Source organism: Oryctolagus cuniculus, chromosome 17, assembly GCF_051225735.1.
Source record: "Oryctolagus cuniculus isolate XC-2025 breed Fujian yellow rabbit chromosome 17, ASM5122573v1, whole genome shotgun sequence".
Classification (NCBI taxonomy): domain Eukaryota; kingdom Metazoa; phylum Chordata; class Mammalia; order Lagomorpha; family Leporidae; genus Oryctolagus; species Oryctolagus cuniculus.
In genome coordinates this window covers 51,096,581-51,120,516 of record NC_142883.1, presented here as the reverse complement: position 1 = coordinate 51,120,516, position 23,936 = coordinate 51,096,581, and the positions used below count along the sequence as shown (strand labels likewise).

General features: G+C 47.9%; 1 long non-coding RNA gene across 2 annotated transcripts; it reads right to left on the bottom strand.

Annotated features, from left to right (window-relative positions):
* Window positions 1–1,982: 1,982 nt before the first annotated feature.
* On the bottom strand, window positions 1,983–4,497 carry LOC138846193 (uncharacterized). Of its 2 annotated transcripts, none has more exons than XR_011383637.2 (3): window positions 4,329–4,497; window positions 2,639–2,756; window positions 1,983–2,494 (listed from the first exon to the last, which is right to left on the bottom strand). It is a non-coding gene; the product is annotated as an uncharacterized LOC138846193 (long non-coding RNA). The 2 variants fall into 2 exon arrangements; XR_016224252.1 differs by having other exon boundaries at window positions 4,005–4,481.
* Window positions 4,498–23,936: the final 19,439 nt, after the last annotated feature.

Genomic DNA, 23,936 nt, shown 5'->3' with positions numbered 1-23,936 from the left:
AATCTTTCCTCTAGTTTAAAAACATGTGAGACCATGTGGCAAAAATCACCTCACATTCCCCAATCTGTGCAGTGGCTCTTCGTCTTTTTATGCTGTTTCTTCTTTCATTCTCTAGTATTTAATCTGTTTTTTAATTGAGTGCCTACTATGAGCCAGCACTACCCTGGGTGGTTAGAATACAATGATGAGGCCGGCACCGCGACTCAATAGGCTAATCCTCCACCTGTGGCGCTGGCACACCAGGTTCTAGTCCTGGTCGGGGCGCCGGATTCTGTCCCGGTTGCCCCTCTTCCAGGCCAGCTCTCTGCTGTGGCCCGGGAGTGCAGTGGAGGATGGCCCAAGTGCTTGGGCCCTGCACCCACATGGGAGACCAGGAGAAGCACCTGGCTCCTGGCTTCAGGTCGGCGCCGTGCGCCGGCTGCAGCAGCCATTGGAGGGTGAACCAACGGCAAAGGAAGACCTTTCTCTCTGTCTCTCTCTCTCACTGTCCACTCTGCCTGTCAAAAAATAAAATAAAATAAAAAAAGAATACAATGATGATGGAGTCCTTGAGGAGCTGTGATGACTGTTACAGTGTCAGTTACCCGGGTCAAGTGCTCATTAAGGTAAGCAGAATGCTGTAGGACCGCACAGCAAGAACCCAACCTCAAGGGAGCAGAATGCGTGAGGAAATGTCCTGAAAGAGGTGGCTTCTAACCTGAGGCCTGAGGTGGCTTCTAACCTGAGGCCTGAAAGGTAACTGGAGATAACTAGAGTAAAGGAAAGAGGGTGTTCCCTGCATTGTGGCCGAGCAGGTTAAGCCACCACCTGCAACACTGGCATCCCCTATGGGCACTGGTTTGAGTCCCAGCTGCTCCACTTCTGATCCAGCTTCCTGCTAACGTGCCTGGGGAAGCAGGAGAAGATGGCCCAAGTATTTGGGCCCCTGCCCCCATGTGGGAGATCTGAATGGCATTCTAGGCTCCTGGCTTTGGCCTGGAATAACCCTAACTGTGGCAGCCAGTTGGGGAGTGAGCCAGTGGCTGGAAGATCCTTCCTCTCTCTAACTATGCCTTTCAAAAAAATAATAAATCTTTAAGAAAAAAAAGGGAGGAAGAAAAAGGAAGCATTTTTGAGACTGATGCTATAGCATCTACAAAACCCAGGATGCTGATGGCTCATGGATGTGCCACGTGACTGAAGTCCAGAGAACAAGACAGTAGAAGATGAAGCTGGGCAGTACAAGTACCATGGGAGCTTTATAAAACCAGGTTAGGAAGTTTCAGGGTGGGCATTTGGCTACTCTGGACATTCATATCCATTTTTAAAATAAGATTTATTTACTTACTTGAAAATCAGTTACAGAGGGAGTGGAAGAAAGAGAGTGTCCATCCACTGGTGCACTCCCCAAGAGGCCACAATGGCCAGGGCTGAGCCAGGCTGAAGCCAGGAGCCAGGAGCTTCATCTGGGCCTCCCACATGGGTGCAGGGACCCAAACACTTGGGCCATCTCCTGCTACTTCTTCCAAGCCATTAGCAGGGAGCTGGATTGTAAGTGGAGCAGCTGGGACACAAACAGGCTTGCATATGGGATGCCAGCATCGTAGGCAGTGGCTTTACCTGCCTATGCCACAGCGCCAGCCCCTGCTGCCTAACTTTGAAGCCTGCTCCTTTGGCTCTTCCCAACCCCATCTTAATACAGAACCATTTCACCGCAGGCCTGCATTGCTATACAATCTTTCAATATGTTTTTTGGCTCCAGTTGGTGCTGGCGGCACTGCCAGATGAAACAATTTTAAAACACCAACTTCACTAATGAAATAAATTTTCTATCACCTACTAAAGGAAATTATAGCTTCTTTTTGACTTACAGAGTTGTATTCATTTCCTAAGGCTGCCACAACAAAGGACCACAAACTGGGTGGCTTAAAACAACAGATGTTTATTCTCTGATTTCTGGAGGCTAGAAACTTGAAATCAAGATTTTTGGCAGGTTTGCTTCCTTTTTTAAAAAATATTTATTTTATTTATTTTAAAGGCAAAATTACAGAGAGGGAGAGACAGGGAGAGGTCTTCCATCCACTGGTTCACTTCCCAGGTGGCTGCAAAAGCCAGGATTAGGCCAGGCCAAAGCCAGGAGCCAGGAGCTTCTTCCAGGTTTCTCACATGGGTGGTAGGGATCCAAGCACTTGGACACCCTCTGCTGTTTTCCCAGGTGCATTAGCAGGGAGCTGGATCAGTAGAGGAGCAGCCAGGACTGGAACTGGTACACATATGGGATGCCACCATGCTGGCCCCAGGGTTGCTTCCTTCTGCAGGCTGAGAAGGAGAACCTGTTCCGTGTTCCTCTGCTAGCTACGAGTGACATCTGGAGATCCTTGTTGATTCCTGGATTTGCAGAATCATCACTCCAGTCTCTGCCTCCTCCATGTTCACTCATGTGGTATTCTTCCTGCTTTTTACGTCAGGATGGCCTGTGGGCCATATACAGCCTACAAAATCATTAGGTCTGGTTCTGCCAAGGCAAACACAGGCAGGACTAAAATTCAGTGAATCTACAGCAGGCTAGTTTTTAAGTTGATACTTTTGTATGGTCTGGGAAAGGTGTTACACACAGCAAATGGTCCTTGGCAGAAAAAGCTCCCCACCCCTACTTTACCTGGTCATTCCTCAGAATGCCATTAGGCTTTCTGAATTCGGGTTCCAGTCTACTCCAGCATGGCTTCACTTCAACTAATCACATCTGGAACAGCTCTTTGTCTCTATGTCATCAAGCTCTGTGGTATGGGGGGTTAGAGTTCCAACACCTTTTCGGGGAGACATAATTCAACCAAAACAATACCCCTCCTCTATGTACTAGTCACTTAAGATCAAAACTGCACTCTAGGACCACTGGCAACTTTCCCATATACTCTGCCTCTTCCCACTTACCCATGCCTCCGCTACTGGCGATGCCCTTCCTACTCTCCGTCACCTGCCCCTAGACTCAAGAACTCAAATGGCTGCAAGAGGCTAAGCAATTCATCAGACTGAGTGAAGCGAGCCCTGTGATGAGTAGCAATCAGTACTTCATGTTGGTGTCAGGAAGACAATGAAGACTGAAGGGACTGGGGACCTAATTTATTCTGAGTCCAAGGGAGGGAACTGCTGCCCAGTTGCCACATCCAAGTATGTGAGCACTGATTCACCAAGACTTCTGCTTTTTCGAAGAGCTGCTGGAAACAGGTTTTATGTCTGAGAAACTTCCTGATTTTAAAATGTTGGTCACTGAAGCAGGCGTGCGGCACACCAGTTAAGTAGCAGCTTGGGATGCCCACACCCCTATCAGAGTGCCTGGGCTAAGTCCTGGCTACGCCACTTCTGAACCAGCTTCCTGTTAAGCACTCCCTGGGAGGCAGCAGATGATGGCTGAAGTACTTGGGTCCTTGCCATCCACATGGGAGTCCCAGATGGAGTTACAGACGTCTGGCTTCAGCCTGACCCAGCCTAAGCTGTTAACAGGTATTTGGGGGAGTGAACCAGCACATGGACGATCTGTCTCCCTGCCTTTTAAATAAAAAAAGGGGAAAAAATGTTGGCCACAAATTCAAATAAAAACGAATAGCATGAGCCAAGAAACTGTGTCTTCCAACCACATCTCACCAGGGACCATCCTTGCTCAGCTTACGAAATTCTTCCCACTGTTTCAGGCCCAGCCCCGTCACTACCTTCTAACCAAGTCTTTCAAATTCACGTTTATGCGCTTGCGTTAGGTGATGCTAAACAGACTAAAAGTACACACACACATAACGAAATCACGAATGCTTATGAATTAAGACACTAAATAAGCACAGATGGCTTCACACACACACAGAAGACGGAGGTCTTGGAAGGATTCGCCTAAGAAACGACTGGAAGCTACTGCTCCCAAAAGATAAGCAGAGCCCTGCGTCCCTCCCACCCCTGAAATCCAACAGCACGGATACTCTACCCTACAGGTCCTCCCTTTATAGTTCTCCCTCACACCTGAGACATAGAAACCAGACCTTGGCTCTGCAAACCTTGGCACTGCAAACATGACTGGCACAGCTTGGCGCCAGGAATAGAATCAACTTAGACACGGCGGCGGTGCTGAACCTGGGGGAAACAGGGACAGACAGGCGGGGCACGCCGAGAGCCAGCAGGGGGCTCAGGGCGCTCGAGGCCCGGCCCTACGCCCCCAGCGCCGACGCCCTCCAGGAGGCCCGGCCGCACCCTACCCTGAGGAAGCCGGCGGCCGGCACCTGCCGCGGGAAATCTGTTCCCCGTCCGCTTCCCGGAGGGACGCCGGCGCCGGGGCCGCCAGCTTTGCGAACGCAGCCGAGTCTCACCTCCAGGCCACCCCTAGTCTCCCGCTCCATTGGGGGACCCCCACCCCCACCATCACGGCAGCCATCACGCAGCCGAGGCTTCTCGCTCGGGCTCCGCGCACCACCTTAGACCCCCGGTCCGCGGCTCGGTGCGCTCCCGGCCACTCCCGGCGCGCTCCGGGGCGGGGGGGGGGGGGGGGCGGGGGCCGCGGCCTCCCCGGCCAATCCGCGCGCGCCCAGGACCCACGTGCCCGCGCTGCACAGACTCTGCCGAGAGGGCTGCGGCTACGCCCGGGTGACGGGGACGCCTAGAGGAGCCCACGGGGCGGCCAGGTGGGAACACTTGGTGGCGCCAGGGCCCCGTGAGTGAGGGTGCCCCTGAGTCCTCCGATGGTCCCAGACACACGTAGGGCTGGGCTTTGGCCCTCTCCCGTCAGGGGTAGGAGCCTCGTCCTTTGACGTGTTCGTTCTGCCATTTTTTTTTTTTTTTTTTTTTTTTGTAAAATTTTTGACAGGCAGAGTGGACAGTGAGAGAGAGACAGAGAGAAAGGTCTTCCTTTGCCGTTGGTTCACCCTCCAATGGCTGCCGCGGCCCGTGCACCGCACTGATCCGATGGCAGGAGCCAGGTGCTTATCCTGGTCTCCCATGGGGTGCAGGGCCCAAGCACTTGGGCCATCCTCCACTGCACTCCCTGGCCACAGCAGAGAGCTGGCCTGGAAGAGGGGCAACCGGGACAGAATCCGGCGCCCCAACCGGGACTAGAACCCAGTGTGCCGGCGCCGCAAGGTGGAGGATTAGCCTGTTGAGCCGCGGCGCCGGCAATAGTTCCTCTTAATTCTCATAATAAGAATGCACTATGAAGTTTTTTTTTATTCAGATTTATTTTATTTATTTGAAAGAGTGAACCAGGAGAAGTAGAGATGTAGAGAGAGAGGTCTTGCATCTGCTGGTTCACTCCCCAAATGGCCACAATGGCCAGAGCTGAGCTGATCCAAAGCCAAGAGCCAGGAGCTTCTTCCAGGTCTCTCACGTCGGTGTAGGGCCTAAGGATTTGGACCGTCCTCTGCTGTTTTCCCAGGCACACTAGCAGGGAGCTGGATCAGAAGTGGAGCAATCGGAACTTGAATCGGTATCCATATGGGATGCTGGTGCTGCAGGCTGGGGCTTTAACCTGCTGCGCCACAGTGCTGGCCCGAGAAGTTTTTTTTTTTTTTTTTAATTTGAAAATACATTTTATAAAATTGTACATGTCATGAGAAATTAAAGGGAAGTATTTATAACACATATGACAAGAAACAGGATAATATCCATGATACAGAAAACTGAACAACAATAAGAAAAAGGCAAGGAACCCAAGAGGAAAATCAGCAAAGGATATAAAAGAACAGACAGTTTACAAAAGAAGAAATGAAGAAATGTAAATAGTCAAGAAATCCATGCAAAAGTGCTCAGGGTCGCCCACCAGACTGGCAGCATTGAAGTGCCCAGCACAGTGGGCTGTGGTTTTTGTAGTTTTCTTCCCAACATGATTCTGTGATTCTTCATCCCTTTCTGGTGACACGTTTTTGTATATGTTGTGTTAGTCAGAGGCCTACCTCATTTCCATTCATGAATCCTGGTGCAGTGACATTCACGGTGCCACTTTTCCCAGCCATGGGGTCGAGGTACATGGCACAGCCTGGTGAATGACCTGACCTATTCTTTGCCAGAGCATACGGTTCAGGGAGAGGCATGTGACCCAATCAGATTGTCCTCAGGAACCAGGGGAGCTGGTGGGGAAGATAATGTCTCTCTCCTGGGGTTGCTAAACTGTGAGGATGTGAATCTGGGGCTGCAGATTGGAACAGTGTGCCCACGCGTGGAGAGGGTCTGCCTGAAGAATGAGGTCAGGCAGGTACCAAAAGAACTGTGAACTGACATCTGGCGCTCTCCATAAGCCAGACTCCAAACCACATTTCCCTGCGGCTGCAGTGACCGATGAGATGTACTGTTGAAGTTCTGCCTCCTGAGGGGACATCTCTTCTCCTCTGTCATCAGGACTGCCCTTCGTGGGAGCTGTAATGCTCCAGGTGTCTTCTGGCTGCTTCCTCCTCACACGAGTAATCACAGGGAACTTCCTGTGTGGCCATATGTGTGGGGCAGCAGGACGGCAGGACTGGCATCCTGAGATAGTGACCCTGCCTGCACCTGGTCCTGTATGGACCATTTGCACTTGATGATGGAGCTCTACTGTCCACTTCTCATTCTCTGTCTGGGAATGTTAGCAGTGGATAGCTGAGGCTACACAGTAAACAGTTGTCCCTTGGTCTGGTGCTTAGTGTCCCCAGACCCTGTACCAAGCCAAGAACTGTTTTTCAAAAAGGGAAATAGGTGCCTTGCCTCCAGAATTCAAACTACTGAGGGGAAGAGCTCTTGATTCGTGAGTTTGTGGAGAGGGAATGGCTTCTTTTGTTTTGTCTGACTTCCAGGAAGCTACCACATAGTGGGGGCTTCTCTGAGAGGGAGATCATGCATGGTGCCACTAAGAAGGGGGGAGCATGGTACTGGAAGGCCAAATAAGTCCCAAACTTCTTAATGTTATTCATTTTTTAAATCCTTTTTCTCATTTATTTCACATTTCCTTATTTTTATTTCTTATTACCCAGTGATACAAGTATATGCCCATATTACATTATTCTTTTTTTTTTGAAAGATTTATTTATTTTATTTGGAAGACAGCATTACAGAGAGGCAGAGGCAGAGAGAGAAAGGCCTTCCAACTGCTGGTTCACTCCCCAAATGGCTGCAGTGGCTGGAGCTATGCTGAGCCAAAGCCAGAAGTTTCTTCCAGGTCTCCCTCGTGGGTTCAGGGTCCCAAGGACTTGGGCCATCCTCCACTGCTTTCCCAGGCCATAGCAGAGAGCTAGATCAGAAGTGGAGCAGCTAGGACTTGAACCAGCGCCCATATGGGATGCCGGCACTACAGGTGGTGGCTTTACCCTCTATGCCACAGCGCCAGCCCAATATTACATTATTCTTGAGCTTTATTTGAATGCAGTCATACAGTGTGCACTCTTTTGTGACAGCTCCCTTAATATAACAGGCTTTTACTGTGTATTCATACTGCATGTCAAGTTCATTCCTTGTTACTGCTCACTAGTATTCCATTTTATGGACATAATACAATTTATTAATCTCTGCTCTTGTTGATGGACCTAGTTCTTTTCCAATTACAAACACAGCTATGAGCATTGTCTTCTATTTTTTCTTATGTGTGTGCATAAAAACCTAGAAGGAGGATTGCTGGGTCTAGAGTAAATGTACACTTGAAATGAAACGGATCTACTGAACGGTTTTTCAGAGTGGTTGGTAACACTTTGCACTCTTCAAGCCATGTATGAGACTTCTGGTTGCTCTATATTCTTTTTTTTTTTTTTAAAGAAAAGAAAAGAAAAGAAAAAGAAACAAAAAGATTTATTTGAAAGAGTTACAGAGAGAGGTCTTCTATCCGCTGGTTCACTCCCCAGATCGCCGCAACGGCCAGAGCTGAGCCAATCTGAAACCAGGAGCCAGGGGCTTCTTTTGGGTCTCCCAAGTGGGTGCAGGGGCCCAAGGACTTGGGCCATCTTCTACTGCTTTCCCAGGCCATAGCAGAGAGCTGGATTGGAAGTGGAGTAGCCAGGTCTCAAACAGGCGCTCATATGGGATGCGGTGCTTCAGGCCAGGGTGTTATGTGGACAGCCAGTTCTTCCTGCAACATTTCTTATAGATTTGCCTTTCCCACTGAACTCATTTAGTGCTTTTGCAAATTATCTTATAAATTTGGATCCCATTTAATGTCTCTTCCCCTTTCCCCTTAATTTAAAATGCTTCCTTTTACCATAAACTAAGTTTCCACATGTTTCTGGTTATGTGTTTTGGATACATTTCTGTCCACCAAACCATTTGTTGCTTTCTTCTTTGATCATAAACGTTCTAATTATTTTGAGTTTTTAATTATATTTTAAAATCTATTAGGGCTAGTCTGTTCACTCTTCCTTTCTCGGAAAAAAAATTTTGACTTTATATGAATGTTTTACTTTATTAACAATAAAGTCCTCTTTTCCTCCCTCCCTCTCTCTCCTTTCCTTCCTCCCTCCCCCCCTCCCTCCCTTCCTTCCTTTTTCTGCTTTAAGAACCAAGATCTGCTTAAGTTAGAAGAATGAAAATGGGGGAGAAGGGGATCTGGGGAAGGACAGTGGTTACATTTTTGTTTGGAAATATGAAATCATGCTAGAAATGGTTTATTTTAGATTTTTATTCATTACAGGAAAAAAAAAAAAAAACACCAGCAACTCTTTTCTGGGCTTAACATGCGGCCCCTGTGAGCAGAGTGGATTCGTTATGCAGTTCTTTCATTCTGCAGACACGTGTGCTGTGTCGCTGTCTCTGCCAGGCAGAGTGCGTTGAGCAAACCCAAGGATCCTCATGGGGCTTAAAGTCATGGGGAAGGGACTTTGAAATGATTCCATGAATGAATATGGGGTGATAACTGCAGGGGGCCTCACACTAGGGAGTACATAGGGCCCCGATTTGACCCACACAGGTCTGTGAAAGCTTTCCGGAAGCAGACTTTCCCGAGAGTCAGGTGGCTGAAGGGCAATGGAGTAGCAGACATCCACCTCTACCTTGATCTGAACTTGCTCCTGTACCAGGAAAGTCTTCAGGGAAGGCCGGAGCTCAGGGGTTTCCACAACACCACCAGGATTCATTTCTTTCTCTCCATCTCGCGGTTCTGCTTCTCTGTGTTGACTTCATAGATTTTTTTTTCCACGTGGAGATATACATGCTAAGATTACAGAAGGTGGGGCAGATGTGGTGGTATAGAGGATAAAGCCACCATCTGTGATGCTGGCATCCCGTATGGGCACTGGTTTGAGTCCTGGCTGTTCCACTTCCCACCCAGCTCCCTGCTAATGTGCCAGGAAAGCAGCAGAGGACGGGCCAGCTGCTTGGGTCCCCTGTACCCACGTGGGAAACCTGAGAAGCTCCTGGCTCCTGGCTTCAGCCTGGCCCAGCCCAGACCGTTGCAGCCACTTGAGGAGTGACCCAGCAGATGGGAGAACTTTCTCTCTCCGACCCCCCACACTTTGTAACTGTGTCCTCTAAATAAATAAATATAAATTTTAAAAAAAGATTACAGAAGGAAAATCGCTGCAACAATTGCAGAAAAAAGACTCTGAATGGTTCTGCTTGGATTACATATTCTAACCCTGGACCAATCACTGTATCTAGTGAATGAGGTTCTTTGGTTGGTCGGCTTGAGTTACATATTGGGATAAAAGACCATCAGATGAGAGAGGGGTAGCTCTTCGAAGGAGAACGGTGTTTTGGTTGTTATTGTTTTTGTTTTTACCAGAACAGTGAGTCAGTTATTTGGACAGATATAGGAATATTTTCTTACACAAGTTACATGGTTATTCAGTACAATGCTTCTGATACAATGTGTGGGTTTCCCCCCACATACCACACAGTCAGTTTTGTCGTGGATACCAGTGAGATATCCTTTAATTCAATTAAATTCTAGCAGTGTCTACCTGGTGACAGCATCAGATCCCAGTTTCAGGGCTCAGGTCCCAAGATTGCCCCTACCCCCTTTTTAAAAAATTTATTTTATTTATTTGGAAAGCAGAGGCAGAGTTATAGAGAGGCAGAGGCAGGTAGAGAGAGAGACAGAGAAAGAGAGAGAGAAAGAGAGAGAGAGGTCTTCCATCTACTGGTTCACTCCTCAGTTGGCTGCAACAGCCGGAGCTGTGCCGATCCGAAGCCAGAAGCCAGGAGCTTCTTCCAGGTCTCCCACATGGGTGTAGGGGCCCAAATATTTGGGCCATCTTCTATTACTTTCCCAGGCCATAAGCAGGAAGCTGGATCAGAAGTGAAGCAGCCAGGGCTCAAACCTGCACCCATATGGGATGCCAACGCTGCAGGCTGGCACTTTTACCTCATAAAAGTACTTTTACCTGTAAAAGTGGGACTTTTACAGCGCCAGCCCCTGCCCCTCCCCTTTTAGATGCCAGCTGCAAGTCCCAGGTTACTTTAACTGTGCTACTGACAAGCTGGCTATGACTCAGGATTGCCATGACCCCCTTTTTAATTAATTTGCTGGAGTGGCTTGCGGAGCTCAGGGAAACACTTTACTTCCATTTACCCATTTATTGTAAAGGACATTATAGAGGGTACAGATGAACACCTCAATAGATGAGCTGCGCAGGACAAGTCACGGGGGGAAGGGACACGAAGCTCCCCTGCCCTCTCCAGGCATGCTGCCTTCCAGGAGCCTCCATGTGTCCCAACCCTGTAATCGTGCCTTGGTCTTTCTGGGGACCAGACCTCATCCTGAAGCCACCCACCAGTCATCTCATTAATATGTAAAAGACACTCTCCCTACTCCAGAGGGTCCAAGAGTTTCAGGAGCTGAGTGCCAGGAAACAAGACAGAGACGCTGTATCACAAGGAAGTGGCAGGTGTCTGCAGGAGACTAAAGAGGAAGAGCAGCGCAAGCGGTGAGAACTACAGGGACAAGGTCCTGTAGCAAGCAACTGACAGCACGTCTGAGAAGCCCCAGGATCCCGCAGAGGAACACAAGATGAACTTGAGGTGACTGGGTCACACCACAGAGCGTCTGGAAAGCCATGCGTAGATGTTGTGGCTTTATCCTGCGGGTGAGACTATATGGGTGTGTGGGGGCATCATGTGACTGCAACTACAGGGAAGTCCCCAAGCCCTAGCTGCCCAGCCCCTTTCGAGTTCCTGACGGTGAAACTGTGAGAGATGATAGGTTTTTTTTTTTTTAAGTCAGTAACTTTCACAGTGATTTGTTACACAGCTTAGATAACCAGCAGATCAAGTGGCTACCATGTAATCATTTAGAATCAATTCTCTCCAGATTGAATTTGCTGTATTCTCATTTGTCAATAGCTTTGACTCAGCACCTTCCCTCACATCGTGAGGAAGTTGGAAGATTGGTAATTTTACTTTGTGATAACATTTTCGCTGCACAATTTTTTTTTTTTTTTTTTTTTGACAGGCAGAGTGGACAGTGAGAGAGAGAGACAGAGAGAAAGGTCTTCCTTTGCCGTTGGTTCACCCTCCAATGGCCGCCACGGCCGGCGCGCTGCGGCTGGCGCACCACGCTGATCCGAAGGCAGGAGCCAGGTGCTTCTCCTGGTCTCCCATGGGGTGCAGGGCCCAAGCACTTGGGCCATCCTCCACTGCACTCCCGGGCCACAGCAGAGAGCTGGCCTGGAAGAGGGGCAACCGGGACAGAATCCGGTGCCCCAACCGGGACTAGAACCCGGTGTGCCGGCGCCGCAAGGTGGAGGATTAGCCTAGTGAGCCGTGGCGCCGGCTCGCTGCACAATTTTTATGTTTTCTTACATGTGTTTTACTTCACTGGAGAGACAAAGATGTTAACTATATAGGTAGGGATAGATGTGAACATAAATTGGGGAGCGACGTTGCCAAGGGAACTAATTTTGTAAGCAGAAGTAAGTATTTTCATGTTTTGATGACTTTTGCCTACCCAGACTCTTAACTGTGGAGACTTATATATGACTATTTGAAAAATGAGGACCTCCACCTCCCCCAGTAATCTTCAGAGTACAGCTGTTTCGATGGTGACATATGGAGCTTCCCTTTGGTTTCATTTGGTTTCATTGTCAGTGCAATGATTTTAGGTATTCTTTGTTTGAAAGTCTTTTTTCAAAAAGCATGATTTATTTACTTGAAAGGCAGAATTACTGAAAGATAAGTAGAAGGGCCTGCGCTGTGGCGTAGCTGGTAAAGCTGCCATCTGCAGTGCTGGCATCCCATATGCGTGCTGGTTTGAGTCCCGGCTACTCTACTTCCGATCTAGCTCTCTGCTATGGCCTGGGAAAGCAGTAGAAGATGGTCCAAGTGCTTGGGCCCCTGCACCCACATGGGAGACCTGGAAGAAGCCCCTGGCTCCTGGTTTCAGATTGACTCAGCTCTGGCTGTTGTGGCCATCTGGGGAGTGAACCAGCAGATGAAAGACCTCTGTCTCTGTCTCTGTCTCTGACTCTCTCTCTCTGCCTTTCAAATAAATAAATAAATATTTTAAAAAGAAAAGAAAGATAACTAGAGAGATATTTTCGATCTACTGGGTCACTCCCCAAATGGCCACAATGGTCAAGGTTAGGCCAGTCTGAAGCCAGGTGCTTCATCTGGGTGTCCCACATAGGTGCAAGTGTCCAAGAAGTTGGCCAATCCTCCACCACTTTCCAAAGCGCATTAACAAGGGGATGGTTCTGAAATGGAACAGCCGGGCCTCGAACCAGTGCTCACAGGGGATGCTGGTGTCACAGGTGGACGCTTAACCTGCTACACCACAACAGCAGCCCCTGAGGTGGTCTTAATTTACCATAGCTTCTTTGTCATGGTTAGTAATGTTCTAGAATCATGGAGATGACAGAAGATGGTAGCTTTCTGCCTTGTTTTATGTGCATAATCAATTTTCCTTCTTTCCTTTCCTTCTTCCCTCCCCTTCTTCCTCCCACAGTACTTATTTGGCACAAAAGTGAGCAAAACTGGGTAGGCTTTTGGCGCAGTGATTAAGATGCCACATATCGGAGAGCCTGTATTTGAGTACTGGCTCCACTCCTGGTTCCAGCTTCCTGCTAATGTGCACTCTGGGAGGCAGCAGGTGATGCCTCAGCTACTCAGATTCCTGCCACCCACATGAGAGACCTACATGGAATCTCCAGCTCCTGCCTTCGGCCCGGTCCATCCTGGTACTGCAGACATTTTCTGTCTATCTCCGTCCTTCTGTCTTTCTCTCTGTATGTCTCTCAGCCTTTCAAATAATTAAAAATAACTTAAATTTTTTAAGTGAGCAAAACCAGATATTTAACAAAAAATTTCCATGGCTGGTTTTTCCTCATGAGCAACAAAGTTTTTTTTTTAAATGATTTATTTATTTATTTGAAAGTCAGAGTTACACAGAGAAAGAAAGAGAGGAAGAGAGAGATAGAGAGATCTTCCATCTGCTGGTTTGCTCTCCAGTTGGCTGCAATGGCCAGAGTTGCGCTGATCCAAAGCCAGGAGCCAGGAGCTTCTTCTGGGTCTTCTACATGGGTGCAAGGGCCCAAGAACTTAGGCCGTTTTCTACTGCTTTCTCAGGCCATAGCAGAGAGCTGGATTGGAAGTGGAGCAGCTGGGACTCGAACCGATGTCCATATGGGATGCCAGCACTGCAGGCAGTGGCTTTACCTGCTACACCACAGTGCCAGCCCTGCAGCAAACATTTATTGAACAGTTGCTATGCACTGTCATTTTTTTTTCTGCATGCAATTTGAAAGATCTCTCACTGTATAAATCAATCTTCACATCTTCAGAGAAAACTGAAGGGCAGGATAGTTAGACTGCAAGAAAGAAGCCAGGGAAAGAGGAAAGAAATAAAAGTATCTTTATTTTTTTAAAAAAGTTAACAGATTTATTTATTTATTTGAGATGCAGAGTTATGTAGAGAGAGGAAGAGGCAGAGAAGTCTTCCATCTGCTGATTCATTCCCCAGACGAAAACCAGGAGCCCCCTTGGGTCTCCCACGTGGGTGCAGGAGCACAAGCACCTGTGCCAGGCCCTCACCAGGGAGCTAGATTGGAAATGGAGCAGCCAGGACTCAAACTGGCACTCACAAGGGATGCCAGCACCATAGGCAGAAGCCTAACCTATCAAGCCACAGTGCTGACCCCAATAAAAAAATCTTTGAATGAAAAAAAAAAAACACAACTTATTAGCTTGTTTTAACCATTGATGTTGCTCTGTGGTCTGAGAAATGTTAACAGTTTTACCTAAATTACCTTAAGAACATCCTCCATTGTCGCGTATTTCAGTGATAACAAAGAGGTCTACATTGGTTATCCAGTTTCTAGAAAGACTCAGTTTTCTGTCTGAATTACCCAACACCCTCAAACAAAATAGGGACAGATATTCAGATTTATTTTTTTTCTTATAGCAAAGACACTTTTGCCCGTATGTAGACTTTCTTTTCTAATCTGTGAGACAGAGAGACACAGAGAGATGAGAGACATTCAGACAGATGGAGCTCCCATCTATTGGCTCACTTCCCAAATGCCACAAGGGCCAGAGCTGAGTAAGGCTGAAACAGGAGACTCTACTCAATCCAGGTCTCCTACTTGGGTGTCAGAAACCCAAGTTCTTACGCCTCCCAGGATCTGCATTAACAGGAATCAGGAGTGGATGCCAGGACTGGAACCCAGACACTCTTATACAGGACTAGGGTGTCCTAACCAGTGGCATAACTGCTAAGCCAGATGGACTTTTTAATACATCATTAGGTGGCAGTGGTTTGCATCCTGTGGTTGTATGTAACAGTAGGTATAGATCAAGCCGTCTTAAATCCAACTTTATTGTTAGACAATAGAAAAGTAAGCTTCTTAGTTGTGTGAGAATCACTTGGCCTTTGTCTATTCCTATCCTGTGAACTAAAGTCCACATCTCTGAAAAGACGCCCATGAAATAGTTAAATTAAAATAGCAGATTGCAGAACAAATATTTGTACCTCCTTTCTTTCTCCCTTGCTGCCTCTATCCCTTCTTTCCCTCCGTTCATTTTTTTTTTTTTTTTTTTTTGACAGGCAGAGTGGATAGTGAGAGAGAGAGACAGAGAGAAAGGCCTTCCTTTGCCGTTGGTTCACCCTCCAATGGCCGCCACGGCTGGCGTGTTGCGGCCAGCGCACCACGCTCATCTGAAGGCGGGAGCCAGGTGCTTCTCCTGGTCTCCCATGGGGTGCAGGGCCCAAGCACTTGGGCCATCCTCCACTGCACTCCCTGGCCACAGCAGAGAGCTGGCCTGGAAGAGGGGCAACCGGGACAGAATCTGGCGCCCTGACCGGGACTAGAACCTGGTGTGCCGGCACTGCTAGGTGGAGGATTAGCCTGTTGAGCCGCGGCGCTGGCCCTCCCTCCATTCATAAAATCTTCTTGAGTGCCTATCATGTGCCACCATGTGCTGCTACTGTAAGTACAACAGTGAGCAAAGCAGCAGTAGTGCAGCCCTCGTAGGTCTTCCAGTCCTTATCGACAGATAGAAACGTTGGTTCCACTTTCTTAAGATGTGCTTGAGTTTCTCTAGGGCAGTGGTTTTCCAGGTGTGATCTGGGCCACCAGACCAAAACTATTTTCATCATAACGTGGACTATGAGATTGTAACTGATGGGCTGCAGAAGCAGGTGTGAGAATCCGTATGTTCTCTAGTAAGCCAAACATGAAAGATATTCACAAGAATGTAACATTCATAATGATACTCCTCATTTCTTTCTGTTTGGGAAAACATAGTCATTTTAATTGGAGTGTTATTTATATTAGTATGCAATGGATTTAATGTTGTTTTAAGTGAATTATATGCATTTACACTTGATCAGTTTTAATTTCTAAGATGGTAAATATCCATTAATATGTTCTGCTTGTACAAAATCTCATTGGTGTCCTCAAGTAACAGAGACCTGGTATCTGATACACACCATTGTTCTAGGGTGTGTATCCCAAAGTGAGCTTACTGTGTCATAGAGTGTCCACAATTTCAAAATCTTACTAAGTGTTGTCACATTGCTATCTAAAGTGGCCAAAGCCAACCTTTTAAAAAAATCTTCATATCCTTTGTTTTTTTCAAATTTCAAATTATAAAGAATTATAGAATTATTTATATATTTCATTTTAGTAGAATTCAGTTTTTTTTTTTAATTTTTTATTTGAAAGACAGAGAGAGAGATCTTCCATCCACTGGTTCACTCCCCAAATGCTGCAATGGCCAGGGCTGGGCCATACAAAAGCCAAGGAGCCATGAGCTTCTTCCAGGTCTCCCACATGTGTGGCAACCACTTGGGCCATCATCAGCTGCTTCCCCAGACACATTAGCAGGGAGCTGAATCTTAATCAGAAGTGGAGTAGCTGGACCGCAAACCCATGGCCATATAGGATGCCGGCGTCGCAGGCCACAGCACTTGCTTCAGAATTATAAAATTATTAAATTAGAAATACCACAATAATACAGCAGCGATTTTGTCTGTGAAGTATTGATTGACTATCTTTCTAAACATTAGTGAGAAATGCAGGGTAGCATTTATTTTTAACGTACTCAGAGGGAGTTTTTCTTGGTCACTGAGAATAGCTTTGTAGAGTGTCAACATCCAGTGTATCGGAAAATTTATTTTTGTTTGGTGGCTTGTGGGAGGTAGAAGTGTATGCGCTATGCAAATAAACTTTTTTTAACACAGGGGAATTTTATTATTCTTAAATGCTGCCTTCTGCAACTTTTGTTAAAACTATATTCCACTAACACCTAATTTGTAATAAAAAAAGCATCTATTTTTTTAAAAAAAAACTTGCAAGACCATTCTTTATATGTCACTTTGTGAGATTATTTTATTTAGTGTTTCTTCTTCTTCTTCTTTCTTCTTTCTTCTTTTTAAATTTATTTGACAGGTAGAGTTACAGACAGTGAGAGAAAGAGAGACAGACAGAAAGGTCTTCCCCAAGTGGCTGCAACGGCCAGAGCTGGGCTGATCCGAAGGCAGGAGCCAGGAGCTTCCTCCCGGTCTTCCATGCAGGTGCAGGGGCCCAAGCACTTGGGCCATCCTCCACTGCCTTCCCGGGCCACAGCAGAAAGCTGGACTGGAAGAGGACCAGCTGGGACTAGAACCAGCACCCATATGGGATGCCGGCGCCGCAGGTGGAGGATCAACCAAGTGAGCCACGGGCCGGCCTCTAGTGTTGTTTCTTGATTGTAGGATATTTAAAATTGTTCAAATGTAGTTGATCTAAAAATTTAATGGCACTAAATGGTGGCAATAAAGTATGTGGGTAAGTGTGAAAGACTGAGTTTTACAGGTAAAGGACTAGGGTGCAGCAGTATTATTTTCTTTTTAAAAAAATGTATTTGAGGAGAGAGAGAGAGAGGCAGAGCATGCTCTCATCCACTAGTTCACCTCCCTAAATGCCTGAAGTGGCTGAGTGGACAAAGCTGGGAGCCAGGAGCTCAATCCAGGCCTCCCCCATGGGTAGCAGGAGCCCACTTACTTGAGCCATCACCTGTCTCTCAAGGTCTGCATCAGCAGGAAGCTGGAGTTAGGAGCCAGAGCTGAGGATCAAATCCCTAGTGTGGGACAAGAGCATCCCAAACAATAGGTTCAATGCCCGCCCCTATTGGCTTGCTCCTTCTTTCTCCTTCCCTCCCTCCCTCCCTCCCTTCTATTTTTTCTTCCCTCCTTCCTTTCATTCTTTCTTTCGGACTTATTTATTTATTTTAAAGGCACAATTACAGAGAGAGAGGGAGAGATCTTCCATCTGCTGGTTCACTCCCCAAATGGTTGCAACAGCTGGAGCTGGGGCAATCTGAAGCCAGGAATCAGGAACTTCCTCCAGGTCTCCCACGTAGCTGCAGGGGCTCAACTACTTGGACCATCCTCTGCTGCTTTCCCAGGCCATTAGCAGAAAGCTGGATCAGAAGTGGAGCAGCTGGGACTTGAACTGGTGCCCATTTGGGACGTCGGCGCTATGGCATAGCAGGTAAAGTTGGCTGTTTGCACTCTGTCCTGTAGTGAAATGAAATATGACCACAGTCAACTGTTAGCTATTTATGTAGTCAGATACAGTGGAGGTGTCCAGCCACGTGTGTTAGTCTAAGTGATATTAAATTCTGCCATTTAGCCACTGCAGTACATACACATAGGCACACAGGTGAAGTGGATGACCTGGAAGCACAACCCAACTCAGGAGACATGTCTTCAGTGGCAGCAACACTGTTGATACAGCATGCATCACGGAAACAAATGGGCATTACTTTTCACCTGTCCTTGGGAGATTATCCAGACATGTTCTCACTTTGAGATGATTGCTGTATTCATTTGTGCGATAGCCAAACTACCGCCAGCTAGTGGTGGTATATTTATTGATCTAACCATGAATACATTTGAATGTAGGATTCTATATCGAGAGCCCCTTAAAGGGAAGATAAAAATTGTGTGTCTTCGGCCAGTGCCGCAGCTCAATAGGCTAATCCTCCGCCTGCGGCGCCGGCACACCAGGTTCTAGTCCCGGTCGGGGTGCCGGATTCTGTCCCGGTTGCCCCTCTTCCGGGTTAGCTCTTTGCTGTGGCCCAGGAGTGCAGTGGAGGATGGCCCAAGTGCTTGGGCCCTGCACCCACATGGGAGACCAGGAGAAGCACCTGGCTCCTGCCTTCGGATCAGTGCACCGGCTGCGGCAGCCATTGGAGGGTGAACCAACGGCAAAGGAAGACCTTTCGCTCTGTTTCTCTCTCTCACTGTCCACTCTGCCTGTCAAGCAATCAATCAATCAATCAAAGAACTGTGTGTCTTAGCCTTTTGGGTGATTGACTTCATTTGAATTGCTCTGAGGAGTTAATAACTTAGTTAAGAACAACTAATTCAACTATTTGAAAGGAGAAACTGAGAGCTAGGGGAGGATCACTAATGCATTAATTTGACAAATTTTTAAATTTTTTTGTGAGCAGTTTTTATTTATGTATTAGTTATTTGAAAGTCAGAGAGAGAGAGGGAGAGGGGAGAGAGAGAGATCTCTGCTATCTACTGGTTCATATCCCAAGTGCCCACAATTGCCAGAACTAGTCCAGAGCCAAAGCCTGCAGCCCAGAACTCAATCTGGGTCTCCCACATGACTGCCAGGGGCCCAATTACTTGGGCCATCATGTGCTGCCCCTCACACACATTACCAGGGACGTGGAGGCAGGACTCAATCCCAGGTACTCTGATGTGGGATCTGGGTGTCCCAATCAGTGACTTAACCCACTGTGCCACAGTGTCTAACCCAGGCAAATATTATTTTATGTCTCATTCTGGAACACTGACCTAACCATGAATAAGTAAGCATGTAATTTATCATCAATAGCGGGACACTTTCGAGAGTGAGAAGCACTGCTATGAGTAATGAAACCAAGCCATCCAACAAAAGCCAACATGTTCTGAGCTGAAGGTAGGTTTTCCCTATGACTAAGACATAATGTGACGTCCCCTGAAGAAGAGGGTGCAACCCAGGGATGGGCTATGAACTGCTGAGGAAAGCGCACTTGAGTCATCGAAGACAATATTGCTGTAGCTGTGGGTACAGAGAGAGCTGCCGTTTTCTAGTAAAGAAGGAGGGGAAGGGGCCAGCATCGCGGCGCAGCAGGTCGAGCTGCAGCTTGTGACACCAGCAACCCATATGAGCATCAGTTTGTGTCCTGGCTGCTCCACTTCCAATCCAGGTCCCTGCTAATGTGCCTGGGAAAGCAAAAGATGGCCTAAGTGCTTGGCCCCCTGCCAGCCACGTGGGAGACCCCGATGGAATTCCAAGCTCCTGGCTTTGGTCATGTCCAGTCTTGGCCATTGTGGCTGTTTGGGGACTGAACCAGCGGATGAAAGATCTCTTTCCCTCTCCCCGCCCCTAGCCCCATAACTCTATCTTTCATATAAATAAACTAAATCTTAAAAAAAAAAAAAAGAGGGGAAGGGTTGGATTTTGTCCTTGTGGGTACAAAGGAGTCACTGAACACATTTAAGCAGGGCCACGACCTAGTGAGATTTGTGTTCTTATAGTTACCTCTGGCAGCACGTTGGGAGATAGATTGTAGGAGGAGAGTAAAGAGGTCTTGCATTAGGTCGAATGAAAGATAAGACCAAGATTAGGCAGGGATGGCGAGGAGTGGGACTTAAAAGGCTGGGTTTAGGGGCTGGCACTGTGGCGCAGTAGGTTAATCCTCTACCTGCAGCACCGGCATCCCATATGGGTACCGGTTCTAGTCCTGGCTGCTCCTATTCCAATCCAGCTCTCTGCTGTGGCCTGGGAAAGCAGTAGAAGATGGCCCAAGTGCTTGGGCCCCTGCACCCGTGTGGGAGACCAGGAAGAGGCTCCTGGCTCCTGGCTCCTGGCTTCGGATGGGTGCAGTTCTGGCAGTTGCAGCCATTTGGGGAATGAACTAACAGAAGAAATACCTTTCTCTCTGTCTCTCCCACTGTCTGTAATGCTACCTGTCAAATAAATAAATAAAATCTTTTTTAAAAAGGGCTGGGTTTAAAGAATTTAGAGAATATTGACTCAGGCAACTGAAAACAATATCAAGAGGTTATGCCTACACAAGGAATGGTTGGATCAGGAGCCCAGACAGTGCCGTGGAGAGATCTGAACCCTTCTCAGCTCAGTGCTCTCTGCAAGTTCCACCTTGAGAACTTACATCCCCTAAGCTTCAGACCCAGTGGGAAAGGACACCGGCTCTATACCAGATGCCTCAACCAACCAGTCGCCATCGCCAGGGAACGGGAGTCTCTGATTGGCCAGTCTGCATCACATGCTCGCTCTCTCTGGGTAGGGGCTGAGGCTGGCTGCGTGCCAGTTGTCCATACAGAGGGAAGAGGAGGAAGTGGATCCAGCAGGATCCCAGCAGGATCCCAGCAGGTATCCCAGGAGTGGGATACATTACGGAGAGTAAGGAGCAACCGTCTGCCATGGAGGCCGAGCTGGGCTGACCCCGGGCCGCTCTCCCACTGTTGTCCTGAGGTCAGAAAAGGGCACTGCCAAGTCAAGAGAGTCATCCCCTTCCCCTGGTTTCCACATGGGACAAAGAAGACCGCCCTTCTGTGCCGGGGAGGAGGAGAGGCGCTGGGCTAGCTCCACCCAGCCGAGTCTTGCTGGGAATGAGGATGAAGGTATTTGCCTCAGAAAGGAGAACGGGCTCCAGCCCTTCCATCTGACCCGTGTGCACGCACTCTTCCACTTTCTCTCCCCAGGACAGGGCTGAGCGGGTGGGAGGAGCAGATCTTCCACATCTGCCTGTGCTTACGGTGGAAACAAGACGGCTGCGCTTGGATCTCAGGCCTAAACGTGCGTGCTCTTGAGTCGTCTTTCCTTGGGACGCATTTCAAGGTAAACTGTAGACATCAGTGCCTTTCTCACTAAATATTTCTGTGTGCATATCATGAACCAGAGTTCAGTGTCTCCATGTTTTTTTTTTCAAGGTAGTCTTCACATAGGATGAAATGCGAAAAATCTTAAGTGTATGTGTAAGGCTACCACAAAACACACCAAACACCGGAGTAAGGGAAAGGGTTTATTGGGGGGAAACCCGACAGACTGGAGGGAAGGGGCGAAGAAGGAAAAGAGGGAGAAGGAGAGTGTAAGAGAGAGATCAAGAGAGCAAGAACGAGAGATCCATAAAGAGAAAGAGAGAGAGACACACACATGTTCAGGAGCAGGTCCTCTTAAACCTTTGCCAGGGCGGGCAGGGAAGTAGGAGCAGCGAATCCCATTAGGTTGGGGTGGAACTGACACTGGTGGTTGGGCCACGTGGCCACCTGGCTTCCAGCCAGGCCGGCAGGGGCTAGAGCCTAGCATGGTGTCGGGGTGTAATTGTGCCTTAGATAAGACTGTGCCATTTTACTAACAGTATGTCCACTGAGTTTTGGCAAATGCTGCACCTGAGTAACTTGCACTTGAGGGCTTTTTATTACCTAAGAGTAACCAGAAGGGCCAGGGACTCCTGCCTGAGAGTTCCCTACCAGAGGCGGGGAGGACAGGCCCATCACAGTGTGTTTCAAGGAATAGCAGGGGGTGAAGCGGGAGTCCTGCCCATTCAGTGTCGTGGGTACACTGTACGGCGAGGCCCTTAACATGCTGTCTGACACAGAGGAAGTGCTCATCCAGTGTTGCTGCTGCTATTACTGTCATCCCCATGTGACCTTGATCTATGTTTATGGGTCAGAACCCTATAAGAGAAGAAGGTTGAATGGTAGAATCTGTACACTACACCCGAACCTGAACTCTTCAACATCTCTACAATTGTAACTGAAAAAAAAAGAGCAAATCATGAAGAGTATATTTGTGAAGTGAGCTGGTCAGGGGCTAGCAGGCTGCCTGTCCAACAGCTCTTCTTCCCTTCCCCTTGATAGCCGGGTCCAGCTCGAGCCAGAAAGGCTGAAAATGCCTGTCCTGTAGTTAGGTGCTGTGGTCTGAATGTTTGCACCTGCTGTGAATCCACATGTTGAAATCTAATCCCTAAGATGATGGTATTAAGAGGTGAGGCCTGGCCTTGTGGTACAACAGATTAAGCAGCCACATGCAGCGCTGGCATTCCATATGAGTGCTGGTTCAAGTCCCGACTGCTCTACTTCTGATCCAGCTCCCTGCTAATGCACCTGGGAAAGCAGAAGATGGCCCAAGTGCTTGGGCTCCTGCCACCCACATGAGAGATCCAGACGGAGTTCCAGGCTCCTGGCTTTGGCTTGGCCCAGCCCCAGTCATTGTGGCCATGTGGGGAATGAAACAGCTAGTGGAAGTTGTCTCACTCTTTCTGTGTCTCTTCCTCTCTTAAACTCTGCCTTTTCAAATAAATAACCAAGTAAATAAATAGATAAATATATCTTTAAAAATAAAAAGAGGGGAGGCCTTTGGAAGTGAATAGATGAGGAGGGCTCAGCTCTCACGCACAGGCTTACGCCGCTAAGAGAATCAAAGTCAGCCCACAGGTGTAAGTCACAGAACTGCTGGCATGCTTGTCTCTAGACTTTTTTTGTGTCATTATAAGCTCCTTATTCTGAAAGTTATCTTTGGTTGGATAGTCTGTTTCTTGCAGCCTGAAGCAATCCTGACACATGTGAGTTTTTAAAAGATTTATTTATTTGAAAAAGCAGCAGAAGAGAGGAGACCCACAACGCAGAGTTTTCCATTCCCTGGTTCGCCCCCCAAATGCCTGCAACAGCCAGGTCTGGACTGGACTGAGGCCAGAAACCCCCTTCTGGTCTCCCATGTGGGTGCAGGGCCCCAAGTACTTGGGCCGTCCTCTGCTGCTTTCTCAAGCACATTAACAGGAAGCTGGACTGGAAGTGGAGCAGCTGGGACTAGAATCAGTGCCCACATGGGATGTTGCTGCTGCAGGCGGTCCCCTGCCTTCTTATTCCTAATTGTATGCACGAGTATACAGCTGGTGGGATAACTTGGGGTTTTCTGTGGGGCTAGAATACATGAAAAAGTCCTATGAAATCTTGATGTATTTAGTTCTGTTATCTTAAGCTGGTAGCAATTTCATTGGCAGAAGGTATGGCTTTATTATGTATGTCCAGCATAAAATCTCAACTAAATTACACATGCACAGAGAAAGTTGTGTAGATTTTTAAATGTTACATTCAGGGCCGGCGCTGTGGCATAACGGGTAAAGCTGCTGCCTGCAGTGCTGGCATCCCATATGGGTTCCAGTTCGAGTCCCGGCTGCTTCACTTCCAATCTAGCTCTCTGCTATGGCCTGGGAAAGCAGTGGAAGATGGCCCAAGTGCTTGGGGCCCTGCACCCACGTGGGAGACCTGGAAGAAACTCCTGGCTCCTGACTTCGGATCAGCTCAGCTCTGGCCATTGCAGCCATCTGGAGAGTGAACCAGCAGATGAAAGACCACCCCCACCCTCCAACTCTGCCTCTCTGTAACTCTGCCTTTCAAATAAATAAATAAATCTTTGAAAATAGAGTTCAATATTCAGTAACTATTTATTAAGTACCCAGTGTGTGCCAGGGTTTATGCTGGACACAAAGGATGTAGCCACGAACCAGACAAGTCCTGCCCCCAAAGGAACCCA